The following is a 19,189-nucleotide window of genomic DNA, read 5'->3' on the forward strand; positions in this document are numbered from 1 at the left end:
GAAAACGTCAAACACAGCTACATCTACGCCAAATTATTTATATTTGTATTTAGAGGATTTGTCTAGATTTTAACATCTGTTGTACTTGCAGCAGTATTGAAGGCGCTGAAGCACTACATCTGTTGTATGATTTCCTTTACTGGAAACTTATGGCGGTCCAACCACCACACACTACCCAAGTATAACGTGTTCGGAAGCAATGCATGAACATGTTCCACTCCCAGGAATGTAGCAGTAGGTCCATCACTTGCCTTGACAAAACCACATAACTCATACTTAAAGCAAACACAATACTAACTGGTAATCTATGACACATGTTCCAATTTGCTCCCAGTTTTCTGGGATTGCCCCATAGTAGTTAATAGACTTAAAACTTGGGTGGCGCAGTGATGCAGCTGTACAGTTGCTGCCTTACTGTGCCAGGGACCAGGTTCGATCCAGACTATGGTGCTATCTGTATGGAGTTTATAGATTCTCCCTCTGATCGCATGGGTTTTCTCTGAGTGCTTCAGTTTCCTCCCATATTCCAAACATGTACAGGTTTGTGGGTTAATTGCTTTTGGTACATTTTAAAATTGACCCTAGTGTGTAGGATAGCGTTAGTGTATGGGGTGATCGCTGGCCAGCGTGGACTTAGTGGGCCGAAGGTCCTGCTTCCATGCTTATTAGGCAGGAGTTAAGGAGAATAAATTGGGAGCAATTGTTTTGGGGTAACTTCCAATCTGACATGAAGTCATGATGCAGCTTTGTAGGATTTTGGTTAGGTCACATTTAAATTACTGGGTGCAGTCTGGTTGCCCCATTACAGGAAGCATGTGGAGGCAAAGGGTGCAGAGATGATTTAGCAGATTGATGCCTGAATTAGGAGGTATTAGCTAGAGGGAGAGTTTGGACAGACTTGGATTGTTTTCTCTGGATTCCTGGAGGTTGCGGGGAGACCGAATGGAAGTATATAAAATGATGAGAGGTTCAGATAATCAGTCAGAACCCTTTTCCCAGGATGGAAAAAACAAATATTAGAAGCCATAGATTTAGTTTAGTTCAGAGATACAGTTTAGTTTACAGCATAGTTGTAAGGTGAGAGGGGCAAAGTTTAAAGAAGATTTGCAGGGCAAATCTTTATTTCACAGAGGGTGGTAAGTGCCTGGAAGGCACTTTCAGGGGTGGTGGTTGAGGCAGACATGATAGTAGCATTTAAGAGACTTTTGGATAGGCATATGAATCTGCAGGGAATGGAGGGATATGGATTATCTGCAGGAATATAAGAAGTGGTCTTGGCATTTTGCTTGACATAGACATTGTTCTTGTGTAATCATACGTGGGAGACAGTTAAAGGCCAGCTGATCAGATTTCAAGACTGGTGTGTTCCGCTTTTGAAGAGGGTTAAGGATGGCAAAGTAAGGGAACACTGGATGACCAAACAGGTTGTAAGTTTGGTAAAGAAAAAAAAAGAAACCTATGCAAGGTTTATGAGGATGGATTCGGACAGCACCTTAGATGAATAGAAAGTGAGCAAAATAACTCAAATAGGCAATCAGAAGGCCCAAAATGGGCCATGAAATGTCTTTGGAGAGTTGGATTAAATAACATCCCAATGCCTGTCATACGTGAATTAAAAACAAGAAGAAAACCAGCATATATCACGGAAATTAAAGGGGAAAGTAGGAAAGCAAAGATAAGATAAGAAAGAGTAGACAGTCAAAACCTGCTTCCCAGAGATGAAATGCCAAAGAGTAGAGGGTATATCATTAAGGTGAGAGGGGTAAAGTTTAAAGAAGGTGTGCAGGACAAGTTTGTTTTTATCCAGAGGTTGGTGGATGCCTGGAACATTAGGCCAGGGTTAGTGGTGGATACAGATATGATAATGGCATTTGGGAGGATTGAGATAGGCACATGTACAGGCAAAGGAAATTAGTTTAACCTGGCATAATGTTCTGCATGGACTTGTTCAAAAGGGCTTGTTCTGTGCTGTACTGTATTTATTCTCATCACCATTTTGAATATTGTTGGTTCACATAATAGATTGAACGCCTGAAGCAATATACTGCAGCTGTAAATTTCAGGAACAGAGCAGAAATAGATTTGTTTAAATAGTTATTTTACAAACTGTGTTGAAAGGAGTGACTGAATATCACCCCCATGAAGAATTAATTAGTCATAATAAAATGTGCGATTGTGATCTCACACACCAATTGTGTGTCTAATTTACAATTGATTGGCAACCAAATTATCTGGACATTTCTCTCAAAGCATTTAATGGAAGAATCATTCTTATTAATGAATATAGAGGCCTAAAACAATTCTCCAGGGCCAGAATGGAAACTTTCAGCTGAACAAACCTGCCTGATGTGCTCAGTGAAGATATGACCTGTCCATGTCTTCCAGAGATACTGCCTGCCCGCTGAGTTATTCCAGCACTTTGTGTTTTATTTTATTACCTCTATGGCACACCAATGGAAAAAGATGCTATGCAAATATGCATGTTACATTTAATTTATAGTTTCAATCCAAGCCTAGCTCCAAAATGCTGCACTTATTGGCCCTGCAAGTGCTTTGATAGATGACCACAAAGATCACGTTGTGAGCTGGGAAATTGATTAATGACAGTAGTTTAAGTTATTATGCACTCTGATGTAGCTATGTTGCAGAGAATTATGGCAAGCATCAGTAACAAATGAATTTAGAAACATAGAAACATAGAAAATAGGTGCAGGAGGAGGCCATTCGGCCCTTCGAGCCAGCACCGCCATTCATTGTGATCATGGCTGATCATCCCATATCAATAACCCGTGCCTGCCTTCTCCCCATATCCCTTGATTCCACTAGCCCCTAGAGCTCTATCTAACTCTCTCTTAAATCCATCCAGTGATTTGGCCTCCACTGCCCTCTGTGGCAGGGAATTCCACAAATTCACAACTCTGGGTGAAAAAGTTTTTTCTCACCTCAGTCTTAAATGGCCTCCCCTTTATTTTAAGACAGTGGCCCCTGATTCTCGACTCTCCCAACATTGAGAACATTTTTCCTGCATCTAGCTTGTCCAATCCTTTTATAATTTTATATGTTTCTATAAGATTCCCCCTCATCCTTCTAAACTCCAGTGAATACAAGCCTAGTCTTTTCAATCTTTCCTCATATGACAGTCCCACCATCCCAGGGATCAATCTCGTGAATTTGATTTCAGAATTCCAATGATATACACTGCAGATATGCTGCATCTATACAGATGGAATCAATCAACAGATGAACAACCTGGACAGATGCACAATCATTAGCCATGAAAATACCTAATTTCCTGGTTATTTTTATATATTTTAAGATGTAAATCAGACAGAAAAGCAAGAATCCAATCAAAAAACAATGGTCATTCTTCCCCAAAATAAACTTTCAGTCATGCTCAAGCAAACATGAAAAATGTAAAGGGCACTGTTAAACAGTGATTTTTTTTCAATCTTATCATCAAGGTTAGATTACAATTATGCAAACAGACACTAAATCTGATTTTCACTACACTTTCACTAGCTTAAAATTAACCATATAAAACTATAACCATCACAAACAGAAACAATGCTCCATATAGTTCATTTCATGCACCTATTTTACATAAAAGCAGACAATCGACAAAAAAAAAAATTCTGTCCTCTCCAAGAAATGTAACCAATTATTTTATCGACCCAGTAGCCTAAAGCTCAAATTGCATCTCTGCCCAACCCGCCCAACAACCATGAATGTAAATCATTTGACTGTAATACTTTTCTGTTGCTTAAACGCATGAATTACCACTTTGTTCCACTCCCCATTTTCACTATCTAAAAATTAAATCTCTTTAAAGCTTCAAAATTCACCATGTTGCTGATATCAACACAGCGCTCCACTGTGTTAAAAGAAGTATGCGTATAGTTTAACCCTTTTCTGCATCTGATCCTTCATTATATTTATAATTCAATTTCAAGCCCCTATAAAAGTATTATAATTATTCTTGGTAATGTTCATTTATTCTGAAATGGATACATTGACCGTCACATCAAAATGACAGCTTTTAAAAAACCCCAGTTAAATTTTACAATGGGGAAGGAATTTAAATGTGTTTATATTTTGACTCTACCGCCATGGTGTTATCAATAAATACACAGAGGTTATCAGCCATGTGCTTTCAGTGTACAGAACGAACCTGCCTCAATTTCTACCGTCTTTTCACTTAAGTGCCGATGCGATGCTTCCAGTGCAGTTTGAGTCACTTCGCAGAAGCACAAAGATCAGGGTTTCCAAGACCCTGAAGGCTGAAGTATACTGGGGAAGTTTCATAAAGGAGCACATGCATTAACAATTGACACATAAAACCACATTTTGTGGATGCTTAATATCTGAAAATAAAACCAAAAACAGTGGAAATACTCATTGGGTCAGTAAACATCTACAGATTGAAAAGCAGAATTGACATTTCAATTTGCTAACCCAACATCAGATGTTCTGATTCTGTTTCTCTCCCCACATTAACTATTGGCAGTCCAACTTGAAATTAGCCTTTCCTGCTGAGTGGAAGACAATTAATGCTCAGATGGCAAGTAAACACCAGCCAACACATTTTAAAAGCGAAGAGGACAAAGAAATGGTGCACACAGGCTCCTGTGCAAACATTGCAGATATGCCTACAAAGGTGGGCTCTGTAGCACCTCCGGTTCAGTTAATGCGGTTAAAAAAAATTCGGATGGAAAATGGCACATATTTAGCACAGCTCACACCACCAAAAGAGCAGTAGTACAGGTGACACCTACACATTCTAGCAATATGGGGACACAAGAAACTGTAGATGCTGGAATCTAGAACAAAATACAAAGACCTTAAGACCATAATACATAGGGGCAGAATTAGGCCATTCAGCCTGTCAGGTCTACTTTGTCATTCAATCATGGATGATCAATTTTTCCCTTCTCAACCTCATTCTCCTGCCATCTCCCCGTAACCTTTGAAAGACGAAGAAACCATACATATCAGCATTATCTATCAATAAAATATAAGGTGGGAAAATGGTTATGAAGTAGAGAATATGTCCCATCCACCATGAATCTTCACAGATCCATATAAAAGGCTTTTCATCAGAAGTGGAAAAATTAACAATCAATTCTTAGGAAAGGGGCATCTAGCCATCATGTTCATGTTAGCCAAAAAAAGTTATCAAGCTAAAACAATTTTTGTTGAGTAATCATGTTGGTTATGGAAATTCAAATGTTCATCTACCTAATGGCCATCTGAGCACCTTTGCATCTACCACTCTTTCAGGGAATGAGCGACACATTCTCACAATCCTTTGGATGATTTTCTTTCCCCTCAATTTCCCATTAATGAATCTACCATTTACCTTAAATCTAGTCAACTCTGTTTTTCTTTCCATGGATGCTGCCTGCTCTGCTGGGAATCTCTAGCATTTTCTATTTTTGTTTCAAATTTCTAGCATTAGAATTTTTGATTTACTTTAAATCCTTACAGTATGCAACCATTTTGAATTCAACTTAATTCCAAAATATTTGAATAGAGTGTGGCGGCCCCTGGTGGTGAGTCACGCGCAGTGCGATCCCTCGGGTCTGGAGGGGGGAGTTACGTGTCTTGGTGACGGGAGATGCAGGTCACGAGGCTCCTGTGGGGGTTATTTAAGGCAGGGTGCTCAGGGCTGGATTTACGTAAAAGCTTCACAAGCTTAAGCTTAGGGCCTCGACAGGGCCGGATTTACCTATAGGCTTCATAGGCTGAAGCCTGGGGCCTCAAAATCTAGAGGGCCCCCGGCCAAGGTGTTTTATCCTAGAGTAAAAAAAATCCAGAGAAGAAAATAATTGGAGCGCTATCAGCGTTTCCACTTTGATGGAAATTACCTGAAATTCTGGTTCCGGCCCGCTGGAAGTTTTCAGGGAAAAAAAATTGCGACCATCTGCGTCTGCGCAGTTGGGGGAAGCCGGTGACGCAGTAGCGACGCAAAATGACGCTGTCTCTCCCTGCGTGCGCAGTGGGCCCGGGCGGGTTCAGATCTTTATTTGCACTCCACACAATCACCTCGATGCCTCGTGTCTACCAAAGATCCTAGGTGTCTACTCCACGTAAGTAGTGGAATATTGCGTTGCGGGGGTGCCCGTTTCTCCGGGCCGGGGAGAGGTGGGGGGGCTGGGGTGTCTGCGGCGTGGTATCGGAGCCTTGCTGCATGGGAGGGAGAGGGAGGGAGAGAGAGGGGGGGATGTGAGAAGGGGAAAGGGGGGGTTGAGACAGAGGGGGGAGAGAGAGGGAGGGGAGGGGGAGAGAGAGAAGGTGGGAGGGAGGAGAAAGTTGAGATTGGATCGACTTTTTGGAGGAGATCATGGGGAAGGAGTAGGGGAGGCCTTCAACCAAAACTATTTCTGAAATATTGGTCATACATTTGTTGCAAAAATGCTCCAAAATATGGCTCAGAAAGCACCAGAGAGCATCTAAAACCCCAGAGCTTCCAGGGCCCGATTAAGGGCCCTGGACCACGGCCGCAAGGGTCTTTGATGATCGCGCTTGTGATATGCGCTGGGTGCACTTACTTCACATAAAATGTTTGTAATCCTGCCATGCCACCGCCCTTTTTGAAAAGCTTCGTACGGGCCTGGTGTATAATATTTTTGACACTGTCATAGACCTTTCTTACATATGCTGTCACAACGCACTGTAGTCTCTAAATAACACTTCAGTAATTTTCCTTGCCCTCCATTTCAGAATAATAGTGTTTTAAGCCGATAACTCCATTAAAGATTTACTGGCTGGATAAACTTCGTGTCCCGCCTCATTCTTGGCTGGACAGCTTTGAGTCCCGCCTCAAGTATAGATTTAAGGTATTTGCACCACTTTCTCGTGAGCCGCATGAACTTTCATTTTCCTGACAAAGCTATTATTTTGACCATTTCAAAACCCACATTAACTACATCAAACACCCTATAGCCTATATAAAAGATGTTATCTTCATCGATATTCCCTCTTACCACCTCAAAGATTATCTCTATTTGAATCAGACACAAATTTCAACTCCCCTTCCCATTCTGGATCCGACCTTTCTGTGCTGGGCCTCCTCTATGGCCAGAATGAGCACCACCGGAAATTGGAGGAGCAGCACCTCATATGCTTGGGCAGTTTGCACCCTAGTGGCATGAACATTGACTTCTCCAATTTCCGGTAGCCCTTTCTGTCTCCTCCCCTTCTCAGCTCTCCCTCAACCCTCTGGCACCTCCTCTTCTTTTCACCCTTCTTCTCCCCGCCAGCCCCCCCACCCCCACCCCCACCCTACATCAGTCTGAAGAAGGGTTTTGGCCCGAAACGTTGCCTATTTCCTTCGCTCCATAGATGCTGCTGCGCCCGCTGAGTTTCTCCAGCACTTTTGTCAGCTTTCTAAAGTATTGGCTTTTAATGAAAACTTCCCTTTTTGCATTATCCTACTCTGAATACTCCTTGACATGATGGTGAAAGTGCCTTTTATCTTGTGGTAACATGTTTGCTCTGAAACTATCACAAACTTGTCATTGAATGCTTTCACTGCATTCAGCTTCTCAGTTTTGTAAAATTGACTTTTCCACAATGGAGAAATGGTCATCCTTGTCTTTTTCCATAAATAGTCAGAGTTATAAAACATAGCTTTGAAAAGTACAGCACTGGAACAGGTCCTTTGGCCCACAATATATGTGCAAAACATGATGCCAAGATAAGCTTATCTCCTCTAACTGAACATGACCCATATACCTCCATTCCCTGCATAGCCATCTATCTATCTATCTATCTATTATATATTAAAACTGTGTGCCTGCCGCCGTCCGGCGTCCATCCGTCCGGCTGCCGGCCGCCTTTCTTCCTTTGATTCCTTGCAACTCCGAAACCAGACGCAGAATCGCCGACATCTTTTCCATTTCGCTATCTATCTATCTATCTATCTATCTATCTATCTATCTATCTATCTATCTATCTATCTATCTATCTATCTATCTATCTATCTATCTATCTATCTATCTATCTATCTATCTCTCTCTCTCTCTCTCTCCCTCTCTCTCTCTCTATCTCTATCTCTCTCTCTATCTCTCTCTCTATCTCTCTCTCTCTCTCTCTCTCTATCTATCTATCTATCTATCTATCTATCTATCTATCTATCTATCTATCTATCTATCTATCTATCTATCTATCTATCTATCCTATCTATCCTATCTATCCTATCTATCTATTTTCTATCTATTATCTATCTATCTATCTATTAATATATAAAACTCTCGTCCCATCCATCCGGCTGGCGTCCGGATCCCTTTCTGCCTTTCGATTCGTTCCCGCCGTGCGATGTCACAATGCCCGATGCTCGCAGATGTCCAATCGCAATGCCCGACGCTCGCAGACATCCAATCGGAATGGATCCATTTACATTGACGGCTTCCGGCCGCATTTCTTCCTTTGATTCCCTGCAACTCCGAAACCAGACGCAGAATCGACGACATCTTTTCCATTTCGGTAGAGATTTCACTTTTCTTTCTAAGTATCCGCTCCTCATTACATTTCGTCGTGTTTAAGTACACGTTTTTAATCAAATCCTTCCCCCCCCCCCCCCCCTATATTTCAAAACTAAACTGGCTTCTCACCCATAGAAGCAGCACCAGCCCCAGCCCCTGGTGAACGTTCCATCGTCTGATGTCACAATGCCCGATGCTCACATATGTCCAATCGGAATGGATCCATTTACATATGCCTTTGCAGGAGCCCGAGCCAATGGTGGACGTTCCATCGTGTGATGTCACAATGCCCAATGCTCAAATACATTGTTGCCATAGAGGGAGTACAGAGAAGGTTCACCAGACTGATTCCTGGAATGTCAGGATTTTCAAATGAAGAAAGACTGGATAGACTTGCATTGTACTCGCTAGATTTTAGAAGATTGAGGGGGGATCTTATAGAAACGTACAAAATTCTTAAGGGGTTGGACAGGCTAGATGCAGGAAGATTGTTCCAGATGTTGAGGAAGTCCAGAACAAGGGGTCACAGTTTAAAGATAAGGGGGAAATACTTTAGGACAGAGATGAGAAAAACATTTTTCACACAGAGAGTGGTGAATCTCTGGAATTCTCTGCCACAGAAGGTAGTTGAGGCCAGTTCATTGGCTATATTTAAGAGGGAGTTAGATGTGGCTCTTGTGGCTAAAGGGATCAGGGGATATGGAGAGAAGGCAGATACAGGATACTGAGTTGGATGATCAGCCATGATCATATTGAATGGTGTTGCAGGCTCAAAGGGCCGAATGGCCTACTACTGCACTTAATTTCTATGTTTCTCTCTCCTCACCCCTCTCCCTCTCCCACCCATCCCTCTCTCCCCCACCCCCTTCCCTCTTTACCCCACCCCCTTCCCTCTCTCCACCCGCCCCCTTCCTCCTACCCCTCTGTCCCTCTTCCATCACTCCCCCTACCCCTCTCCTCCTCCCTCCCCACTCTTCCACCTCTCCCCTTCCCCCTCCACTCTCCCTCCCCACTCTTTCCCCTCTCTCCCCCCACCCCTCTCCCCCTCCCTCCCTCCTCCCCTCCCCATCCCCCCCTTCCCCCACATCTCTCTCCCATCCCCCTCTCTCACCCCCTACCCCGCTCTCCTTTCCCTCCCAAATCTGTCCCGTTTCCTCCTCCTCCTCTCCCCTCTTCTCACCCCCCCTCCCCCCACCTGTGTGTTTGGGGGGTGGTTAATTTGAGTGTGACGCCGCAGCCCCCCCCCCCCCCCCCCCGCAAACGCTGTTGGGGAAACAGACCCAACGGGTCTGCACTTGGTCTAGTTAATATATAAAACTCTCGTCCCATCCGTCCGGCTGCCATCCGGCTGCCTTTCTGCCTTTTGATTTGTTCCCATCGTGCGATGTCACAATGCCCAATGCTCGCAGATGTCCAATCGCAATGCCCAATGCTCGCAGATGTCCAATCGGAATGGATCCATTTACATGTACGGCTTCCGGCTGCATTTCTTCCTTTGATTCACTGCAACTCCGAAACCAGACGCAGAATCGCCGACATCCTTTCCATTTCGGTAGAGATTTCACTTTTCTTTCTAAGTATCCGCTCCTCATTACATTTCGTCGTGTTTAAGTACACGTTTTTAATCAAATCCTTCACCCCCCCCAATATTTCAAAAATAAACTGGCTTCTGACCCATAGAAGCAGCACCAGCCCCAGCCCCTGGTGAACGTTCCAACGTGTGATGTCACAATGCCCGATGCTCACAGATGTCCAATTGGAATGGATTCATTTACATATGCCTTTGCAGGAGCCCGAGCCAATGGTGAACGTTCCATCGTGTGATGTCACAATGCCCAATGCTCAAATACATTCTTGCCATAGAGGGAGTACAGAGAAGGTTCACCAGACTGATTCCTGGGATGTCAGGACTTTTATATGAATAAAGACTGGATAGACTCGGCTTGTACTCGCAAGATTTTAGAAGATTGAGGGGGTATCTTATAGAAACTTACAAAATTCTTAAGGGGTTGGACAGGCTAGATGCAGGAAGATTGTTCCAGATGTTGGGGAAGTCCAGAACCAGGGGTCACAGTTTAAGGATAAGGGGTAAATCTTTTACGACCGAGATGAGAAAAACATTTTTCACACAGAGAGTGGTGAATCTCTGGAATTCACTGGCACAGAAGGTAGTCGAGGCCTGTTCATTGGCTGTATTTAAGAGGGAGTTAGATGTGGCCCCTGTGGCTAAAGGGATCAGGGGGTATGGAGAGAAGGCAGGTACATGATACTGAGTTGGATGATCAGCCATGATCATATTGAATGGTGGTGCAGGCTCGAAGGGACAAATAGCCTACTCCTGCACTTAATTTCTGTTTCTATGTTTCCCTCTCCTCACTACTCTCCCTCTCCCACCCATCACTCTCTCCCCCACCCCCCTTCCCGCTCTACCCCACCCCCTTCCCTCTCTCCCCCCGCCCCCTTCCCCTACCCCTCTGTCCCTCTTCCACCAGTCCCTCTACCCCTCCCTCCCCACTGTGCCACTTCTATCCCCTTACCCCACGCCTCTCCCACCCCCACCCCTCTCTCTTCCCCTCCCTTCCCCTACCCCTCTGTCCCTCTTCCACCACTCCTCGTCTCTCTTCCTCCACTCCCACTACCCCTCCCTCCCTCCCCACTCTTCCACTTCTCTCCCCCTTCTCTCCTCCCCCTCTCCCTCTCCTCACCCCTCTTCCATCCCTCTCTCCCCCACCCCTTCCCTCTCTACCCCACCCCCTTCCCTCTCTCCCCGCCCCCTTCCCCTCTGTCCCTCTTCCACCACTCCCGCTACCCCTGCCTCTCCCACTTCTCTCCCCTTACCCCACCCCTCTCTCCCCTCCCCTCTCCACCCGTCTCCCCCTGTCTCCCCCTCCCTTCCCCTCTCTCCCCCACCCCTTCCCCTACCCCTCTGTCCCTCTTCCACCACTCCCCCTGTCCCTCTTCCACCACTCCTGCTACCCCTCTCCCCCTCCCTCCCTCCCTCCCTCCCTACGCTTCCACTTTTCTCCACCCCCTTCCCCCCCCACACTCTTTCCCCTCTCTCCCCCCACCCCTCTCCCCCTCCCATCCCACTCTCCCCCTCCCTCCACACTCTTCGCCCTCTCCCTCCTCATTCCCTTACCGTGCACAGTCTCTGTCTTTAAGAAGGAACTACAGATGCTGGAAATCGAAGGTAGACATAAAAAAAAGCTGGATAAACTCAGCGGGTGCGGCAGCATCTATGGAGCGAATTGAATGGTCAACGTTTTTGGCCGAAACCCGGAAGAAGGGTTTCGGCCAAAAACGTTGCCCTTTTCCTTCGGTCCATAGATGCTGCTGCACCCGCTGAGTTTATCCAGCTTTTTTGATGTTGTACCAGCCTCTCTCTCTCTCTGCACTTTTCTCTTCTCTCGACATGCACGCCCGCTCCACCCCCTCCCCCCCCCCCTTCACCTCTCTCCCCCATCCTCTTCTCCCCCCCCCCCCTCCCCCTCTCCCTCTCCACCCTCCTCCTCCCCTTCCTCACAAAATATTTTTTGTGGGGGCGGGTCCTCAGTGTGTGTGACTGTTTGTGGAGGCGGCCACGCGCTCTCCATTCAAGAAGACGCTCATCTGTTTGTGGAGGCGCGTGCTTAGTATGTGACCAAAGATCTTATAGCGGAGCTCTCCGCTACAAGATCTTTGTGTGTGACGACACACGCTCCCCCCCCCCCCCCCCCCTTTGGTGCAGGAGGCGCGCGCAGCATCTGAACGCACAGCGATTATTCGGATTCTTCACTAACCGTCATTCTGACTTTGCTTGTGAAGAGAAAAGTCCTGAATTGCATTTGTCTGATGCAGGAAGATTGTTCCCGATGTTGGGGAAGTCCAGGACAAGCGGGTCACAGTTTAAGGATAAAGGTGAAATCCTTTAGTACTGAGATGAGGAAAACATTTTTCACACATATAGTGGTGAGTCTCTGGAACTCTCTGCCACAGAAGGTAATAGAGGCCAGTTCATTGGCTATATTTAAGAGGGAGTTAGATGTGGCCCTTGTGGCTAAAGGGATCAGGGGGTATGGAGAGAAGGCAGGTACAGGATACTGAGTTGGATGATCAGCCATGATCATATTGAATTGTGGTGCAGGCTCGAAGGGCCGAATGGCCTACTCCTGCACCTAATTTCTATGCTTCTATGTTTCCATCTTCACCCCTCTCCCTCTCCCACCCATCCCTCTCTCCCCCACCCCCCTTCCCTCTCTACCACCACCCCCTTCCCCCTACCCCTCTGTCCCTCTTTCACCACTCCCCCTACCCCTCCCTCCCCACTCTTCCACTTCTATCCCCTTACCCCACGCTTCTCCCACCCACACCCCTCTCTCTTCCCCTCCCTTCCCCTCTCTCCCCCACCCCTTCCCCTACCCCTCTGTCCCTCTTCCACCACTCCCCCCTCTCTTCCTCCACTCCCGCTACCCCTCTACCCCTCCCTCCCTCCCCACTCTTCCACTTCTCTCCCCCTTCTCTCCTCCCCACTCCCTCTCCTCACCCCTCTCCCTCTCCAATCCCCCTCTCCCCCACCCCCCTTCCCTCTCTACCCCACCCCCTTCCCTCTCCCCCCCACCCCCTTCCCCCTATCCCTCTGTCCTTCTTTCATCACTCCCCTCTCCTCGTTCCTCCCCACTCTTCCACTTCTCTTCCCCTCCACTCTCCCTCCCCACTCTTTCCCCTCTTTCCCCCTCCCAATCTTCCCCATCCCCCCTCCCCAACATCTCTCTCCCCATCTCTCACCCCCTACCCCGCTCTCCTTTCCCTCCCAAATCTATCCCGTTTCCTCCTCCTCCTCTCCCCTCCCTCCCCTCTTCTCCCCCCCCCCCCCCCCCCCCGCAAACGCCGTTGGGGAAACAAACCCAACGGGTCTGCACTTGGTCTAGTTATTATATAAAAGTCTGTGGCTGCAGCCTGCCGTCCGTCCGTCCGGCTGCCGCTGCCTTTCTTCCTTTTGATTTGTTCCATCGTGTGATGTCACAATGCCCAATGTTCACATATGTCCAATCAGAATGGATCCATTTACATATGCCTTTGCAGGAGCCCCAGCCCATGGTGAACGTTCCATTGTGTGATGTCACAATGCCCAATGCTCAAAGACATTCTTGCCATAGAGGGAGTACAGAGAAGGTTCACCAGACTGATTCCTGAGATGACGTGACTTTCATATGAAGAAAGACCGGATACACTCGGCTTGTACTCGCTAGATTTTAGAAGATTGAGGGGGGATCTTATAGAAACCGATGTTGGGGAAGTCCAGAACAAGGGGTCACAGTTTAAGGATAAGGGGGAAATCTTCTAGGACCGAGATGAGAAAAACATTTTACACACAGAGAGTGGTGAATCTCTGGAATTCACTGCCACAGAAGGTTGTTGAGGCCTGTTCATTGGCTATATTTAAGAGGGAGTTAGATGTGGCCCTTGTGGCTAAAGGGATCAGGGGGTGTGGAGAGACGGCAGGTACAGGATACTGAGTTGGATGATCAGCCATGATCATATTGACTGGAGGTGCAGGCTCGAAGGGCCGAATGGCCTACTCCTGCACCTGATTTCTATGTTTCTAAGTCTCCCTCTTCTCACCCCTCTCCCTCTCCCACCCATCCCTCTCTCCCCCACCCCCCTTCACTCTCTACCCTATCCCCTTTCCTCTCTCCCCCCGCCCCCTTCCTCCTACCCCTCTGTCCCTCTTCCACCACTCCCCCTACCCCCCCCTCCCCACTCTTCCACTTCTCTCCCTCACCCCACCCCTTTCCCTCCCCCACCCCTCTCTCTCCCCTCCCTTCCCCCTCCCTCCCCTCTCCACCCCCACCCCTTCCCCCTACCCCTCTGACCCTCCCCACTCTTCCACCTCTCCCCCCTCCCACTATCCCTCCCCACTCTTTCCCCCCTCTCCCCCCACCTCTCTCCCCCTCCCTCCACACTCTTCCCCCTCCCTCCACACTCTTACCCTTCCCTCCTCCTCTCCGTCCCCATCCCTCCCCCCCACATCTCTCTCCCCTCCCCATCCCTCTCTCCTCCCTCTCTTCCACTTCACTTCTCTCCCCCCTTCCCCCTCCACTCTCCCTCCGCACTCTTTCCCCTCTCTCCACCCACCTCCCCCTCCCTCCCTCCTCCCCATCCCCCCCTCCCCCACATCTCTCTCCCCATCCCCCTCTCTCACCCCCTACCCCGCTCTCCTTTCTCTCCCAAATCTGTCCCGTTTCCTCCTCCTCCTCTCCCCTCCCTCCCCTCTTCTCACCCCCCCACCCCCACCTGTGTGTTTGGGGGGTGGTTAATGAGAGTGTGATGCCGCAGCCCCCCCCCCCCCCCCCCCCCCCCCAATATTAAAAAAAATACTGGCTTCTCACCCATAGAAGCAGCCCCAGCCCCTGGTGAACGATCCATTGTGTGATGTCACAATGCCCAATGCTCAAAAACATTCTTGCCATAGAGGGAGTACAGAGAAGGTTCACCAGACTGATTCCTGGGATGTCAGGACTTTCATATGAAGAAAGACTGGATAGACTCGGCTTGTACTCGCTAGATTTTAGAAGATTGAGGGGGTATCTTATAGAAACTTACAAAATTCTTAAGGGGTTGGACAGGCTAGATGCAGGAAGATTGTTCCAGATGTTGGGGAAGTCCAGAACAAGGGGTCACAGTTTAAGGATAAGGGGTAAATCTTTTAGGACCGAGATGAGAAAAACATTTTTCACACAGAGAGTGGTGAATCTCTGGAATTCACTGGCACAGAAGGCAGTTGAGGCCAGTTCATTGGCTATATTTAAGAGGGAGTTAGATCTGGCCCTTGTGGCTAAAGGGATCAGGGGGTATGGAGAGAAGGCAGGTACAGGATACTGAGTTGGATGATCAGCCATGATCATATTGAATGGTGGTGCAGGCTCGTAGGGCCGAATGGCCTACTCCTGCACTTAATTTCTATGTTTCCCTCTCCTCACCCCTCTCCCTCTCCCACCCATCCCTCTCTCCCCCACCCCCCTTCCCTCTCTACCCCACCCCCTTCCCTCTCTCCCCCCGCCCCCTTCCCCCATACCGCTCTGTCCCTCTTCCACCACTCCCCCTACCCCTCCCTCCCCACTCTTCCACTTCGCTCCCCTTACCCCACCCCTCTTCCTCCTCCACCCCTCTCTCTTCCCTTCTCTTCCCCTCTCTCCCCCACCCCTTCCCCTACCCCTCTGTTCCTCTTCCACCACTCCCCGTCCCTCTTCCACCACTCCCGCTACCCCTCTACCACTCCCTCCCTCCCCACTCCTCTCCACCTCTCCTCATCCCTCCCCCACCCCCCTTCCCTCTCTCGCCCACCCCCTTCCCATTTCACCCCCACCCCCCTTCCCTCTCTACCCCACCCCCTTCCCTCTCTCCCCCCGCCCCCTTCCCCCTACCCATCTGTCCCTCTTCGATCACTCCCCCTACCCCTCTCCTCCTCCCTCCCCACTCTTCCTCTTCTCTCCCCCCTTCCCCCTCCTCTCCCCACTCCTTCCCCTCTCCCCCCACCCCTTACCCCCTCCCTCCATCCTCCCCTCCCTCCCCATCACCCCCTCCCCCACGTCTCTCTCCCCATCCTCCTCTCTCACCTCCTACCCCGCTCTCCTTTCCCTCCCAAATCTGTCCCGTTTCCTCCTCCTCCTCTCCCCTCCCTCCCCTCTTCTCACCCCCCCTCCCCCCACCTGTGTGTTTGGGGGGTGGTTAATGTGAGTGTGATGCCGCAGCCCCACCCCCCCCGCAAACGCCGTTGGGGAAACAGACCCAACGGGTCTGCACTTGGTCTAGTTATTATATAAAAGTCTGTGGCTGCCGCCTGCCGTCCATCCGGCTGCCTTTCTGCCTTTTGATTCGTTCCATCGTGTGATGTCACAATGCCCAATGCTCGCAGATGTCCAATCGGAATGGATCCATTTACATGGACGGCTGCCGGCGCCTTTTCTTCCTTTGATTCCCTGCTACTCCGAACACAGACGCAGAATCGCCGAGCATCTTTTCCATTTCGGTCGAGATTTCACTTTTCTTTCTAAAGTATCCGCCTCCTCAGATTACATTGTCGTATCGTGTTTAGTACACTATTTTCAAATCAAAATCCTTCTCCCCCCCCCCCACCCAAATTTCAAAAAAAAACTGGCTTCTCACCCATCTAAGCAGCACCAGCCCCAGCTCAGCTAACGTTCCATCGTGTGATGTCACAATGCCAATGTTACATATGTCCAATCGGAAATGGATCCTTTACATATGTCCTTTGCAGGAGCCCCAGCCCCCTGGTGAACGTTCCATGTGTGTGATGTCACAATGCCCAATGCTCAAAGACATTGCTTGCCATAGAGGAAGTACAGAGAAGGTTCACCAGACTGATTACTGGGATGTCAGGACTTTCATATAAAGAAAGACTGGATAGACTCGGCTTGTACTCGCTAGATTTTAGAAGATTGAGGGGGGATCTTATAGAAACTCCTGATTACATTTTGTCGTGTTTATGTACACATTTTTAATCAAATCCTTCTCCCCCCCCCCCCCCCCCCCCCAATATTTCAAAAAAAAAACTGGCTTCTCACCCATAGAAGCAGCCCCAGCCCCAGCCCCTGGTGAACGTTCCATCGTGTGATGTCACAATGCCCAATGTACACATATGTCCAATCGGAATGGATTCATTTACATATGCCTTTGCTGGAGCCCCAGCCCCTGGTGAACGTTCCATCGTGTGATGTCACAATGCCCAATGCTCAAAGACATTGTTGCCATAGAGGGAGTACAGAGAAGGTTCACCAGACTGATTCCTGGGATGTCAGGACATTCATATGAAGAAAGACTGGATAGACCCGGCTTATACACGCTAGAATTTAGAAGATTGAGGGCGGATCTTATAGAAACGTACAAAATTCTTAAGGGGTTGGACAGGCTAGATGCAGGAAGATTGTTCCAAGATGTTGGGGAAGTCCAGAACAAGGGGTCACAGTTTAAAGATCAGGGGGATATCCTTTAGGACAGAGATGAGAAAAAAAAATTTCACACAGAGAGTGGTGAATCTCTGGAATTCTCTGCCACAGAAGGTAGTTGAGGCCAGTTCATTGGCTATATTTAAGAGGGAGTTAGATCTGGCCCTTGTGGCTAAAGGGATCAGGGGGTATGGAGAGAAGGCAGGTACAGGATACTGAGTTGGATGATCAGCCATGATCATATTGAATGGTGGTGCAGGCTCGAAGGGCCGAATGGCCTACTCCTGCACTTAATTTCTATGTTTCCCTCTCCTCACCCCTCTCCCTCTCCCACCCATCCCTCTCTCCCCCACCACCCTTCCCTCGCTACCCCACCCCCTTCCCTCTCTCCCCCCGCCCCCTTCCCCCTACCCTTCTGTCCCTATTCCACCACTCCCCCGTCCCTCTTCCACCACTCTCGCTACCCCTCTACCCCCCCCCCCTCCCTCCCTCCCCACTCTTCCACTTCTCTCCCCTTCTCTCCTCCCCCTCTCCCTCTCCTCACACCTCTCCCTCACCCATCCCTCCCTCCCCCATCCCCCTTCCCTCTCTACCCCACCCCCTTCTCTCTCACCCCCGCCCCCGTCCCCCTATCCCTCTGTTCCGCTTCCATCACTCCCCCTACCCCTCTCCCCCTCCCTCCCCACTCTTCCACTTCTCTCCCCCTTCCCCTCCACTCTCCCTCCCCACTCTTTCCCCTCTCTCCCCCACCCCTCTCCCCCTCCCTCCCTCCTCCTCTCCCTCCCCATCCCCACATCTCTCTCCCCATCTCTCACCCCCTACCCCGCTCTCCTTTCCCTCCCAAATCTGTCCCATTTCCTCCTCCTCCTCTCCCCTCCCTCCCCTCTTCTCACCCCCCGTCCCCCCACCTGTGTGTTTGGGGGGTGGTTAATGTGAGTGTGATGCCGCAGCCCCCGCCCCCCGCAAACGCCGTTGGGGAAACAGACCCAACGGGTCTGCACTTGGTCTAGTTATATATTAAAACTGTGTGCCTGCCGGCGTCCATCGTCCGGCTGCCGGCTGCCTTTCTTCCTTTGATTCCTTGCTACGCCGAAACCAGACGCAGGGTAAGGGGGAAAGCAGAATCGCCGAGATCTTTTCCATTTCGGTAGAGATTTCACTTTTCTTTCAAAGTATCCACTCCTGATTACATTTCGTCGTGTTTATGTACACATTTTTAATCAAATACTTCTCCCCCCCCCCCTCCCCTCCCCCCCCAATATTTCAAAAAAAAAACTGGCTTCTCACCCATAGAAGCAGCCCCAGCCCCAGCCCCTGGTGAACGTTCCATCGTGTGATGTCACAATGCCCGATGTTCACATATGTCCAATCGGAATGGATTCATTTACATATGCCTTTGCAGGAGCACCAGCACCTGGTGAACGTTCCATCGTGTGATGTCACAATGCCAAATGCTCAAAGACATTCTTGCCATAGAGGGAGTACAGAGAAGGTTCACCAGACTCATTCCTGGGATGTCAGGACTTTCATATGAAGAAAGACTGGAGAGACTCGGCTTGTACTCGCTAGAATTTAGAAGATTGAGGGCGGATCTTATAGAAAAGTACAAAATTCTTAAGGGGTTGGACAGGCTAGATGCAGGAAGTTTGTTCCAGATGTTGGGGAAGTCCAGAACAAGGTGTCACAGTTTAAAGATAAGGGGGAAATCCTTTAGGACAGAGATGAGAAAAACATTTTTCACACAGTGAGTGGTGAATCTCT

The 19,189-nt window shown here is 48.7% G+C and overlaps 1 protein-coding gene across 1 annotated transcript in view; it reads right to left on the bottom strand.

The window, feature by feature from the left end:
- LOC116976616 overlaps window positions 1–19,189 on the bottom strand; it is a 103,749-nt gene that overhangs the window by 51,263 nt on the left and 33,297 nt on the right. The window lies entirely within an intron of this gene.

This window comes from Amblyraja radiata, chromosome 9 (assembly GCF_010909765.2).
Source record: "Amblyraja radiata isolate CabotCenter1 chromosome 9, sAmbRad1.1.pri, whole genome shotgun sequence".
NCBI lineage: Eukaryota > Metazoa > Chordata > Chondrichthyes > Rajiformes > Rajidae > Amblyraja > Amblyraja radiata.